This window comes from Balaenoptera acutorostrata, chromosome 15, assembly GCF_949987535.1.
Source record: "Balaenoptera acutorostrata chromosome 15, mBalAcu1.1, whole genome shotgun sequence".
NCBI lineage: Eukaryota > Metazoa > Chordata > Mammalia > Artiodactyla > Balaenopteridae > Balaenoptera > Balaenoptera acutorostrata.
Window position 1 is genome coordinate 71,152,661 of NC_080078.1, and position 12,928 is coordinate 71,165,588.

General features: G+C 46.1%; 1 protein-coding gene across 6 annotated transcripts in view; it reads right to left on the minus strand.

Annotated features, from left to right (window-relative positions):
- The window catches only part of ZHX3 (zinc fingers and homeoboxes 3), a 141,570-nt gene that overhangs the window by 109,740 nt on the left and 18,902 nt on the right, over positions 1 to 12,928 (minus strand). For 4 of the 6 annotated variants that reach the window (XR_009005400.1, XR_452044.2, XR_009005399.1 and 1 more), the window contains exon 1: positions 10,073 to 10,211. The exons of 1 other annotated variant lie outside the window; for it this stretch is intronic. The gene's annotated coding sequence lies outside the window, so the exon portion shown is untranslated. Of the gene's footprint in view, positions 1 to 10,072; positions 10,212 to 10,507; positions 10,641 to 12,928 lie in introns of those variants that run through there. One more of the 6 variants, XR_009005396.1, reaches the window with a different exon arrangement.

The window sequence follows — 12,928 nt, forward strand, 5'->3', positions numbered from 1 at the left end:
TCGCTGGTTTTCTTATTTATTATTAATAAACATTAGAATTAGTGAAATATTAATAATATATAGTCCAAATATTATATTTGGTGATTCTCTGAAGCCATAGAGTAGTGGAAACTCTCCATTAGCTATTCCTACTGAACAAAGCTGATTACCCCCACCTCTATTTGCATATATAGTAACTTGACCTTTTCAAAACTCTTATTTATGTACAGTCATTTAAGTATGATAAAACTCTTATAAACCTTTTTAAAAGGTGTTTTAGTCCAGTTGACAGAAAAGAGGGGCAAACGCCTAAGGTCATGTAATTGATAAAAAGCAAAAGCAGGACTAGACACCAGGCCTTTCCACCTCCGCCTACCGTTACACTACAAAGCTACGGTGGCTTCCTGGCCATGGAGCTGCCAGACTGTCAGTGATATGAGGCCAGAGGGAGACCACGTCTGACTTGCTCCCCACGGTGTCTAGCACAGTACCTGACACACAGTAGACACATAAAAAGTACATTACTGGTGAGCAACTGAATTCATTTTCTTAGAGTTGCTTTAGCCACCTGCATGGTAGATTGGTACATACAGCACTGCCAAATATCTTGGCTTTTAAAATGCTATTGGCATTATCAGGAATAAGCAAAAAATACTATCTTTTCAAAACTGTATGTGTTGATTCCCAAGGGGATCAGAATTCTGAGCCAGGGCCCCATTTCAGCACAAAAGGTAGCAAGTTGTATGTTTTTCACCTTCCTAGAAAATTAAGTGTTGGCTTGATGGAGCAAGTGGAAGATTGAAAATAGAGTCTTCTCGTGGGAAAGAAAAAACTGCAAGGTCTCTGGTATAATATAACCATTTGCAAGGCTGGTACAATGGTCCAGCTGTCGCTAACTTACCATGGCAAGAAATGGGCTTGCTAAAGGACTGTGGATTCACCCAGAAGGACACACATCAACACGACAGAATCTGTGGCACGAAGATGCAGGTCTGAGGCAGGACAAGCCCCGCAACAAGGAACACAGAGGCTTGGGGCAGGAAGAGAAATTCTGGGCATGGCTTCACAGCCTTCCTGTAAAACCTCGTGTGCTCAGCCATGCTAGAGCAAGGGAGAACAAGAAGAAGCTGGCCGCCTTCAGTTTATTATGGTGTTCAAGAGGCCTCCTAACCCGGCAGACTATTCCTTTCCTATGAAGTTCTCACCAGTATCACTTAGAGCTCCATCTTCCCCCAGTTCCTAAACCACACATCCAAACATATGCCTTCCATTGTCATTCTGATTGTCTAGTCACCACCACAGCACTGTATTTCCATTTCTTCAGGGATTTGAGATATCCACTGTGATTCCAAGATTACCTTTAAGGGCTTCCATAAAAGCCCTTCTCCATCATACATTCCTTAATACTTCATATTTTACTTACAGAGACAAGTTATCCAAAATAATTAAGGCGTGAGGCATTCTGGATGAGTGAGTCATTTAGATAACTGAACGCAAATTCATTAAGCACCGAAATATTTCTATAGTCTTGTTAAAATAAATGATGCCTTAGTAAACAGAGAATATAAAAAATAGTTCAAAATTCTATCCAACTTTCAAGATCCAGTCTGATTACAAACATTCCCTGAAAGCAGCCTCCAACCCCCTCTTGCCACCTCTACCCACCACCAGAAATAACCTCTCTTTTGCTGTGATCCCACATTTTGATTATACCTCCTTTGCAGCACACTACATGGTCTGCTTGAGCTTAGAGATTTAAATGCACCTTGTCTAACTTAAAAAAAAAAAAAAGTTCCTGGAGACCAGAGACCTTCTTTTTTAATACCAAGGTGCCTAGTTCAAGGCAGGCATACAAACACTTCACAAACTGAGATACTCTTAGTGATTCAGACGCTGTAAAGGGCACCATAACACAGCAGAGCCTTCATGGGTTCCCGAGCTCTGGAGGGCAGGAAAGTGTGACATTAGAGAACACATTAGTATCATTAAAATCCTCTTTGGCCTCTGTCAGTATTTCTCAGCTTTAGAGAAAGTGTTTTTCTACAAGGTAAAAATACTCTAAATTCCTGTTTGTTTGGGTTTTTTTCCTAAAAGGGAATTAGTTAATCTCAACTTGCAAACAGAAAGCTCTGGTGGAGCTGGCATTGCTAAACCTCCACTGGTCTCAAGATGTGCATTCGAATGGCTGTCTGCAGTTCAGCAGGGAGATGAGACAGCGCATGGAAGGACGTGGTAAGTGACAGGAATATAGCCGAGATGCTATGCCATGTTTGACATCCAGTTCACCAGTTTGAAAGCCAGACTCCTCAGTCTGGAAATAAGGAACAGAGCACGCAATCGAGCAATTCAAGTTTCAGGCTCAAGGTCCAAAGCAACCACTTCTAGCAGGGTAACAACATTGTTTTCCCAAAGCTTTAGTGTTTGGGCATGACAAAACAGGTGGTAAGTATAGTTTAATATTCCAAACACTCAACTCAAACCCTCCTCACCAGCAACAAGGCATTCTAAGTGGTCACCCCAGGATGGTGAACTCCAAGTTCCCTCCCCAGCAGCTATTCTCTTGCAGGATTCCTTTTCCTTGTCATGGAAACAAACAGAATTTTCTTCATAAAAATAGGGAGAATGGGTTGGTAGGGTTGCTGGTATCATGATATTAAGTATCTAGGCATGTTTGCAGCCACTCAGGGATAATAACTGCTCTTGTCTTTGCCTTGTCATTGAGTAAAGGGTTTTTTAATCCAGTATCTTCAGAGACAGAACTGCGTCACATAGGTTAATTGTACTGATAACTGAAGCACTAAAACATGCAAGATTAGAACAGAAAGCTTTCTAAATTCAATCGCATTACTTCCTTCTCAGCCTTTCTGAACTAATCAAACCATAATTTGACCTATCCCTGCTGAACAGGAGAGCAATTATGATTAATTAATGTATTCGGAGACCACAGAGGCAAACAAGACTGTTTCCTCTATGAATGTCCCCAAACTGCTGTACTTTGAATTATTTTGTGGAGAGTTTTTGTCTCTGTCATCACCAGCTGTCTCTTCCTGCTTTCGTCAGGGGGTTTGCCTCTAATGGAGGGTCTCTTAATTCAGTGCATCTGATATCAGCTAGACCTGGAAAGGCAAGCTATTAAGAGTCACCGGCTAAGGCTCTCTCTCACCAGCCTCACTTCAGACCCAGGCAGTCGGCCTCCAGACCCCGTGTTCTTACCCACTACAGCCACATTTCCCAAACTTGCCTAATTATAAAGGACGACCAGGTGTATGTGTGGAGGGCGGAGTGTTAAAATGCACATTCTCAGACTCCTCTCCTAGAAATTCTAATTCACTGGGCCTGGGGTGGAGCCCTGGAATCTGTGTTTTTAACACAGACCCTCAGATGATTTCCCTGACCAGGTTTAGAAACACAAATCTATATGCCATCCATGCTGCCCACCTGGAATTGGGATTCCTTTAGAAGCATAATGAACCTGGGCCGAGGCCAACTTCTTCCAAAGAGACCTTGCAACCAACAGAGCTTCCAGGTCACTGCTCTGCCAATGCCCTGATCTTTTGCGGCTCCTGCAGGCTGGTCATCACACCTCTTCTCATTGCCAGGATGTCATTCACCGAAGATTTAGCACACCTTCCTTCTCTCCACCCCAAATGTCCCGCCACCCTTTTGATGGTTTGGATAACCACATGGATGACCCAAACAACACTCAAGCCTCAGTTACTTGACCTCCTTCACTGAGTTCGCTTCACTTCAGCCACTTATGTCTGTGGCAAAACCCAGGCGCCTGTCATGTCCAGTAATTAATTGCTCCAACTCTGAAATCTTCCACTCACATGTTGCTCTCTAACCACATCCTCCTATTACTCCATCGCTCCAATACATCCATTGCTTGATTTCATCCACACCTCTGGTCCTTTTCTCATCCACGTGCAGCAGAGACCCCCTTACCGCTCGTGTTAATCACTCCCTGCTCAACACCCTCAGTTCCTCTACTCCACTGTCCTTCCGCTGCACACCCCCAGCAAAACTCAACCCTGGCTCAGTCCAACTATATGTCTTCTTTGCTCCTAAACCCAGGCAGCTGAATGCTCCTGGCGCCCTGATCAATCCACGGTCTCCTACCTCAACGGAGCCCTGCATACTGCCGAGAGGTCATGGACGTTGCCCCAAGTTCACTCTTCCTCTTCCTGACCTCAACTGTATGTCAAATCTCCCTGTTTTTCCTCTGACCTCTTCCCTCTTACTCTTAGAGGACAACCTCACCCTCTATTTCACAAAGATGATGGAAGTCATCAGACTGGCACTTGCTCTTGAGCCATCCCACCAGAAAATGCAACTGTGCCCAGATATTCCATCGTAAGGGCTGCCAAGCCCATCCATGCCTGTACTGGGCCTACTGTTTGCTTGGTTATTTGAAGTAAACTCCCTGGTGATAATCATAACTGAAGTAATCTGTAACGGTGGTGAATGGGGAAAAAAAATAGCCCGCCTCTCAAAGGATCCCTCTACCCTGAGAATCTTTTTAAGATTGGGAGGAGTTTAAAAAGAAAAAGAAGAAAACAAAACTATCTTACCTACAAGCATTGAACAAGTTTAAATACAAACATAAAGTTGCATACATCAATAGAATGATTATAAATCCCAAGCCAAATAGTTAATTCCCTGATAATTTTTATAAACTCAAAACCAGAGTCAGTGAAACACTACTGTTAGTTATGGTTTCTGTCTTTCACTCTTAACCAAACTCTAGTTTGTGGATGGGGCTAAACGTCTTTTCCTAACTTTTTTTTCCTCCTTATAATATTAATATTGATAGCTAACATTGACGGTTTTTTGTGTATAATTATGCTACTCACAATGACCCTGTGAGATAAGAACTATTATGTTTCTCCATTTCCAGCTGAAAAAAACAGACTTAGACATGTTAAGGAATTTGCCCAAGAGCTTGCAGCTAGAAAGTGGCAAAGGTAAAAGTAAAACACAGAGCCCAAACACAAACTAATCTCTGTGCTTTGGCACAGTGGTTATCAACAGAAACTTCCCAGGAAATGCACCACCCTAACCCAAGCATTTTTTTTTATACTCCAGTATATGCTCAGAAACACAAACATGAGGAACCACCTAATATTAATATCACTGCATATTCCACATTCATTCACTCATTCCTACATTCATATCAGAAGGCAGCAACGAATCAAAGGGAAGCAATGAATTCTGCAGTCAGATCATACAGATCCAAATTCTAGCTCCACCACTTTCTTAGCTGCGTATTTTAAAAATTAATTCTCTAAGCTCAATTTTCTCAAAACAAAAAAACCCCCAAAATGATAATATAATAATATAATGATGGTAATATAATAATATAATGATGGTAATATAATAATATAATGATAATATAATAACCATCACCACCTTAGTAGGTTCTCCCAGAGATTTAGAGATAATGCACAAACACACTTAGCCACAGACCTGGCACATAGTCTCAAGCAAGGTTAGCTGTTATAATAATTCTTATCATTCAGAAGGTACTGGGGACCTGCAGCTGGTGGAGTCTAGGCAGAGCACGGTGCCCAGACTGGACCATAAACAGGCCAAGGCTGTCCCTGCCCTCTTGGTCTTGCAGTCTACTGGAGTAGCCAATAAAGAAGGAAACAAACATATGAATGAAATACTTGGAATTTTAGTGAAGTGCTAGCAGGAAATGCACACGTACTGAGAGGGGGACAATGGGGAGGAAGCTACTGTAAAGGGGTGATCAGGGAAGAGGCTCCTCTGAGGAGGGACATTTTCACTGAGCCCAGATGTTGGAGAAGGACCTTCCATGAGAAGAGTCGGGGGAACAGTGCCGGGCAGAGGGAAGGGCTGTACAGAAGAGGAGAAGAATTTGGCATTGAGAGGAACCGATGATGCTCCCACCTGACAGGAGCGCAGCGAGCGAGGAGCGGAGCAGAGAGGAGACAGAGGCCGGCACCTGAGTAAGTGTGCACATGGGTCTGGGGGCGGTGGGAAGCCTCGAAGTGGGCAGGGGGTGAGCGGGGTGACAGGGGCTGGTAGGCTCACTGGCTGCTGGCAGGAGAACGGGTTAGAGAAGGCAGGAGTGGATGCTGGGAGACCAGGTGACAGGCTGGGACAGTCATCCAGCTGAGAGAAGACGGTGGCTGGATTAGGAGGACGAAGGGAAGGGAGGATCTGAAGTATCTGGAAGCTAGGCCGACAGGCCACGCCGACCGACTGGAGGTAGGGTGAGGGATCGGGAAAAATCCAGGTCGCCTTTCAGGTCTCTGGCGAAACAATGAATGGACAGTAATGACATTGAGACAGGGAAGGCTCAGGGCAGGGGAAAGCTGGATGAGAGAGGGGAGAGGGGTCAAGAATGAGGAATACAAATTTGGAAGTTTGAGAGGGAGATTGAGCAATCGATTTGGACACGTGAAGTTTGAGATCACTGTGAGGCTGCCAGGAGAGAGAGAAGGGGGGCGGTAGGTAAAAATGTAAGTCTAGAACCAAAGAAAGGTCCAGGCGGGAGGTGTTACTGAGGTAGTCATCTGCATCCAGAGGGTAATCAAGCCCTGGGAATGGATGAGATCACTTAGGAAGAGACTATGATGAGAGAAGGGAGGTAGCCAAGCGAGAAAAGAGAAGAAGTAATACCAAATCAGGTCGGTAATCTAAAACGAAACGTGGTAATGTAGCCCGTACAAAACGACACAGAACTGCCCCAACTATGTGCCTGATAAATGCCCGTGGAACAAAGAAAAATTAATTCTTAACACATTCCCTTTAGGCCTTAAAAGAATAAAATTTTTCATTTAGGATTTTTTTTTCCCCAAGTTCTCATATGTTTGAGGCATAAGAAAAAAGATTTTGAAGGTTTGGATTGTGTTCAAAGGAATTCTTTTCCTTTAGAGCAAAAAGCAAGGATTCTTTTCAAAAACTCACTGAAATTAAAGATTGCCTACTTGAAATTTAAGCTTTTAGAAAGCTTACACTCACACTATATTCTCTCTGTAAAAATTCTACCCCAATATACAATTTTTCCCTTCCTTATAATGAAAATGCAATTATATGTTCTACTACAGATGTCATTTCATCCTGAAAGATGAAGCTGGTACTTTCAAACAGTTCAAGAGTCACGTGAGAGTTGTAAAATGCTCAAGAGATCACGGATTTATTTTTAAATGTTTAAAAAAAAAAAAAAACCTTAAGTTACCTGCTAGGCCATCCAAAAACTGATAACCAGGGAATTGAAAAGGATAAAACTGCCAGGAAAATAAGTAAATATAACAGCTACTCCTCAAATGAAAATGCATTAAAGCTGTAATTATATCTCTGGGTATCTGTTGACACAGAAAACTCACTATCCTCTTGAGGCTAATACTATCACTAAGAACTACCACACTGAAATCATAGCAGTAAACACAACTGAGATACTTTATACATTTCAAAGATTTCCAATGTTACACAAGGTATAATGCATAGAAGGAGTCAGTAACATTTGCCAAAACTGTTCCTTCCCTCAACTGTTCAAGTTAAATCAAGATTGTAATTCTTTTTAAGATCATAAGCCTCACTTTGTAAAATTCTTCTCCTCAGATATGTAAAGGAGAGGACTATCCTGACTTTTAAAGGATTGTTATCCCACTTCATGATATAGCAATCTAAAAGCCTAGGAGGAAAAAAATAAATGGTTCTGATGAACCTACAGGCAGGACAGGAATAAAGACGCAGACGTAGAGAATGGATTTGAGGACACGGGGAGGGGGCAGGGTAAGCTGGGACGAAGTGAGAGAGTAGCATTGACATATACACATTACCAAATGTAAAATAGATAGCTAGTGGGAAGCAGCCGCATAGCACAGGGAGATCAGCTCAGTGCTTTGTGACCACCTGGAGGGGTGGGATAGGGAGGGTGGGAGGGAGATGCAAGAGGGAGGGGATATGGGAATATATGTACATGTATAGCTGATTCACTTTGTTATACAGCAGAAACTAACACACCATTGTAAAGCAATTATACTCCAATAAAGATGTTAAAAAATAAATTAATTAATTAAATAAAAGCCTAGAAGGCTACCAGGAAGGTTACATGCATGGGTGGGTAATAAGCATTCATTCATTCAACAAATATTGATTAAGCACCAAAATGGGTCAGGTCCTGTTCTGGGCCCTGAAGATACACCAGTGAAAAAAGCCTCGCACTTCCAGATTAATCGAGGGAAAGAGACAATAAACCAGCAAATAAATAGGTATTTGCCAAGTGGTGGTAAGTGCCATGAAGAAAAGTAAGGTTGGTTAAGGAGGACAGGGGAATGGGGTGTATCCTCCACAGAGTGGTCAGGGAAAGGCCTTAAAAGGTTACATTGGAGCAGATCCTGAGGGAAGAACCATGGTATCCAGGGAATAGAGTTCCAAGCCGACGCAATAGCAAATGCAAAGGCGCTGAGGCTGGCGCATGCTTGAAGTTTTTAAGGAATAGCAAAAAGATCTGTCTGGCAGGGCTGGAAGTGAGGACAGAGAGGTAGCCTCGTAGACCACGGCAAGGACTTCAGATTTTACTTTAAGATACGAAGTTGTTGGAGCTCTCTAAGCAAAGGACCTAATCTTTTTAAAAGGCTCAAAAAAGGAACAAGTTCTTATAAAAACAAGACATACCTCTCACAATCTATTTATAAATGTAAAAAAGCAGACAATAAAAGAATCTTATGGTACAATAGCATTTCTGTAAGAAAAAAAAATACATATGGGAACAAAAGACTAACAGGATAAATACCAAACTATGGCTTACTGTGGTTTGTGGGATGGTGGGTTTTTTCTTATGCTTTTCTTAGGTTTTTTTTTTTCCTAGTTTTCTGCCTTAACCATGAGTTATTTTTGTAATTTTTGATGTTATCTTAGAAAAGAAAAAAACCCACTCCCACATGAGACTGCCCTAGTCTGAAATCTTATTTAAATATGACCAAAAAAAAAAAATGGGGACCATTTTCTCCCCAAATTACCCTGCTTCCCATGCAATGTTTTCCTGTTACGAAGCACTGTACAAATCAAGCACCACTCAATGTATCAAGGTCACAAAACCAACTTGGTTAATATGTTTATCATTACATAGCAGCTCTGTCCTCTACAGCAACTTTGACACCATCTTTCCAAGGCAGCAATAGAAGGGCCCTTTTCATTAATTTCCTAACACTCTTAGCTACTACTACGCCGCTTCTGGATTTTTCCACTGTATGTCTCTTAGAAACAAATTAAGCCCGAATAAGTTGTTCCAGCTAATGAAGTGCGCTTTTGGCTCTTTCCCCGTGGTTGAGAATTATCCGGCAAAATACCAATTGTTTTAGGACGCATTTTCTCTTAGTTTTGAAATATGCAATACGAAGTTACTGCAAATAAAGAACATCAAGATAACAGCATACAAGAGCGTGTATAAATGGAAACTACTGTAATCCTTCTTAAAACTGAGGATGTGTGGAGGTCTCATGAATAAACATACTATACGTCCACATGACACAGATAAAGACGGAAAGGAGTGTGCCCTCCCTCCTCCTCTACACCCCCCTCCCCCCCTCCCTCCCCGCCCCACCACATAACATCTTCTCGCAGGGCAAAATCCCAGGGCAATCACTGCTCAGAAATGCAAACCACGCAACTCAAAATGACTCAAGCTCTCAAAACACTTTCCACCTAAGCTCCTCATCCCACCCACTCCTCAATCACTTCCGACAGGCTTCTCTGAATGGAAATCCCAAACTGGGAAGGTTTAGCAAGCCCCCAAACTCTGCTCACATGCCACCTGCGGCATCCGGGGACCCAGAGCCCAGCTTCGCTGCCTTCTCGAGGGCAAACACCGGTCCCAGGATGGAGGAGTCTACTGCACCCCGAGTGGCTCGAGTCCCGGCTCAGCTGCCTCCCTGAGCGGACCAGAGCCTGGGGCTGCCCCCATCCCCGCAGAACGCAGCCGGCCCGAGGGACTTGGAGCAAGTGGCTCTCGGCCGCCCGGCATCTCCGCCCCACGTCGGTCAGGCCGCCCCCCGCGCTCCCCTCCCGGCGCTCGGGCGCACACGCGGTGCTCACAGCCGGCGCACACGGGGACACGCACCCTCACATGGTCCGGCGGGCATCTGCGGACACCCCCACTGCCCCGCCACAACCCCCTCGTTGCAGCCGTGTGGCCCGCGGGGGCTACTCGGACCCCCGGGAGCGGAGGCGGCGGCACCCTCACGCCTCCAGGGTGCCCGAGCCAGCAGTGAGGTCGGGGCGGGGGGGGGGGGCGGTTGATGACAGATGGGGCGGAGGGAGGGGCTTCGGGGGGAAGGGGCGGAGCGTCCCAGCCAGGGGGTGCTGGCGGCTGACAGAAAGACCCGGGGCAGCCGGCGGGAGGGGGTGGCGGACACTGCGGGCAGGGCCGGGGGCCAGGTGTGGTGGGAGGAGCTCGCGCAGACACAGGGGGCTGACAGGAGGAGACACACACACACACACGGGGACTGACAGTCGCGGGGGCACACGAGGCCGGCGGGCCGCGGCGGGCGCTCACCTGGCAGCGGCAGCGGCGGGGGCGCCCGCGGCCGGGCTGCTCTCCCCGCGCTCCGGGCCTCCCTCCCGGCGGGCGGCCGGCCGGCCGGCCGGCGCAGGCCTCGCGGAGGCGGCGGCGGCGGCGGCGGCGGCGGCAGCGGCGGCGGCGGAGACGCCGACGCCGGAGCCGCGGACTGCTGGGCGGCGGGGACGCAGCTGCACCAACCGACTCCGGGCCGCTCGGCTCGGCTCGGCCGCACTCGGAGGCGCTCGGTTCCGCTCGGCCCCGCTCGGCTCGGCTGGGGGCGTGGCCCGAGGCCCCCCGCCCAGGTCGCCTCTGGCGCCCGGGGGGCGGGGCTTTCGTGCGGGCGCAAGCCCCCTGACGTCGCAGAGAGCGGACCTTACCCCGGGCGCATGCGCGGGCGCCGCTCCCGCTTCTCCCCGCGTGGAGGCTGAAGGGGGCGGGGAAGGAGGGGACCGGGGGCGGATGCTGCGGCTCCGGAGGTTCCCGGCTTTTGTACTCCGTATCCTGGTCCTTCTAGAGGACCACCTGAGGAAAGCCACGCCAGGCTGTACTTTCAAAAAGATGCAGGCAGGGCAGGGACCCTGGCCCTTTCCCGGCCCCTCTCCTCCCAATCCCGTGTTTCCCAACGAGCATCGCCTACGAGTTGGTTTTTCTTTTATCCCACCAGCACAGCACCGCAATTTTTTATCTCTTCTGTTTCTTAACAACAACGACGACTTCCGATGACTGCTTTCTTAACATTATGTCTTCAGGTACTTGAGAACTTTCAAGCATCAGTTAGCCCCCTCAGGTACAATAATGCTCTTTTTTCACAGCTTCTGTTGTGGAACCTGTAACGCCTGAGGTGAGGGTGACCCTTTTCTGAGTTTTTGTCACATGTTCCAGGCACCTTTTTTGTTATGGAGTCCATGTCTGTAGCAAATATGCCCAGAAAGTGGTCCCCACCTTTAGAATCTCTCTAGTCTGACATACTTAGGTTGGAATCCCGGGTCTGCATTATACTAGCAGATTAATAATTGGCTGAGTGACTTTGGACATGTTATTTAATCTCTCATCCATAAAAGAGCAATGAAAATATCAGTAATGAAGCCAATAGGAATGACTGAAAGGATTAAATAACAGCACACGTGCAGCTTTCTGCACAGTGCCTGGTGTTCAATAAACAACACTGACTTTAACTTCAGGTTGCATTATAACCTTCAGATCCTGAAAACCAGTGAACATAAACATAAGTGCTGAGCAATATGTCCAACTTGACATGTCCAAAGCCAAACTGTGAAACTTGCCCCTCAACTTGCTCCTTTCACAGTCTTCCCCACCTCAGTTAAGGTCAATTCCATCCTTCCAGTGGCTTCCACCAAACCTTGAAGTCATCCTTGACTCCTCTCCTTCCTATTATACCCCACATGTAATCCAGTAGCAAAGTCTGTCAGCTCAACCTTTAAAATACCCTCATTTGAGCCCTCATCTTCTCTGTCCTGGAATATTGCAATAACTTCCAAACTGCTCTCCCTGATTCCACTCTGCTCTCATAGAGCTTGTTCTCAAGCAGCCAGAGAGATTCTTTTAAATCCTAAGTCAAAACCTATTTCCCTCCTCTAAAGCCTCCAATGGCTTCCCATCTCAGTCAGAGCAAAAACCAAAAAAATTTTTTCAAGGGCCTCCAAGATCCTATTTGATCTCCCCCCTCCCACCCTCCTTACACTCCCCCACCTCTCTAACTGCATCTCTGTCCACTCAACCCCCTCACTTCTTTCCAGTCACACTAGCCTCCTTCTTGCTCCTGGAATGTGCAGGCTCACTCCTACCCCAGGACCTTTGCACTGAGTGTTTCTTCCCCCAAGATATCAGAAACACACATGCCCTTAATCCAAATTTCTTTTCAGAAGTCACCTTCCCAGAAAGACATTCCCAGAACACTCTCCTAAAACATCAAGTCCCAAGCCCCATCATTCCCGTCATCTTGCTTTACTTTTCCTCGTAGCCCTTATGAGCTCAATAGCATCTGTAATGTTCTGAGGGCAGGAACTTTGTGTTATACACCTGCAGCATCTGGAACATGGCCTGATGTGCTTAGCTGTTCAATAAATATTTGTCGAATGAGTAAGTATATATACAGTTAACCCTTGAACAACACAGGTTTGAACTGCACATGTCACGGATCTTTTTCAATAAAGACATACCACTGATTCTGCCTATGCTATTCCCCTGCTGAAAAATCACCAATGAGATAAAGTTCAAGTTCCATAGCATGACACACATACACAAAAAAGGCATACCACTGTACTACACGATCCTTGGTTGGTTGAATCCGAGGATGTGGAAACAGGGGTACAGAGGGCCAATTATGGGGCTTGAGCATCCATGGATGTTGGTATCTGCAGCAGATCCTGGAACCAACCCCCCACAGATACTGAG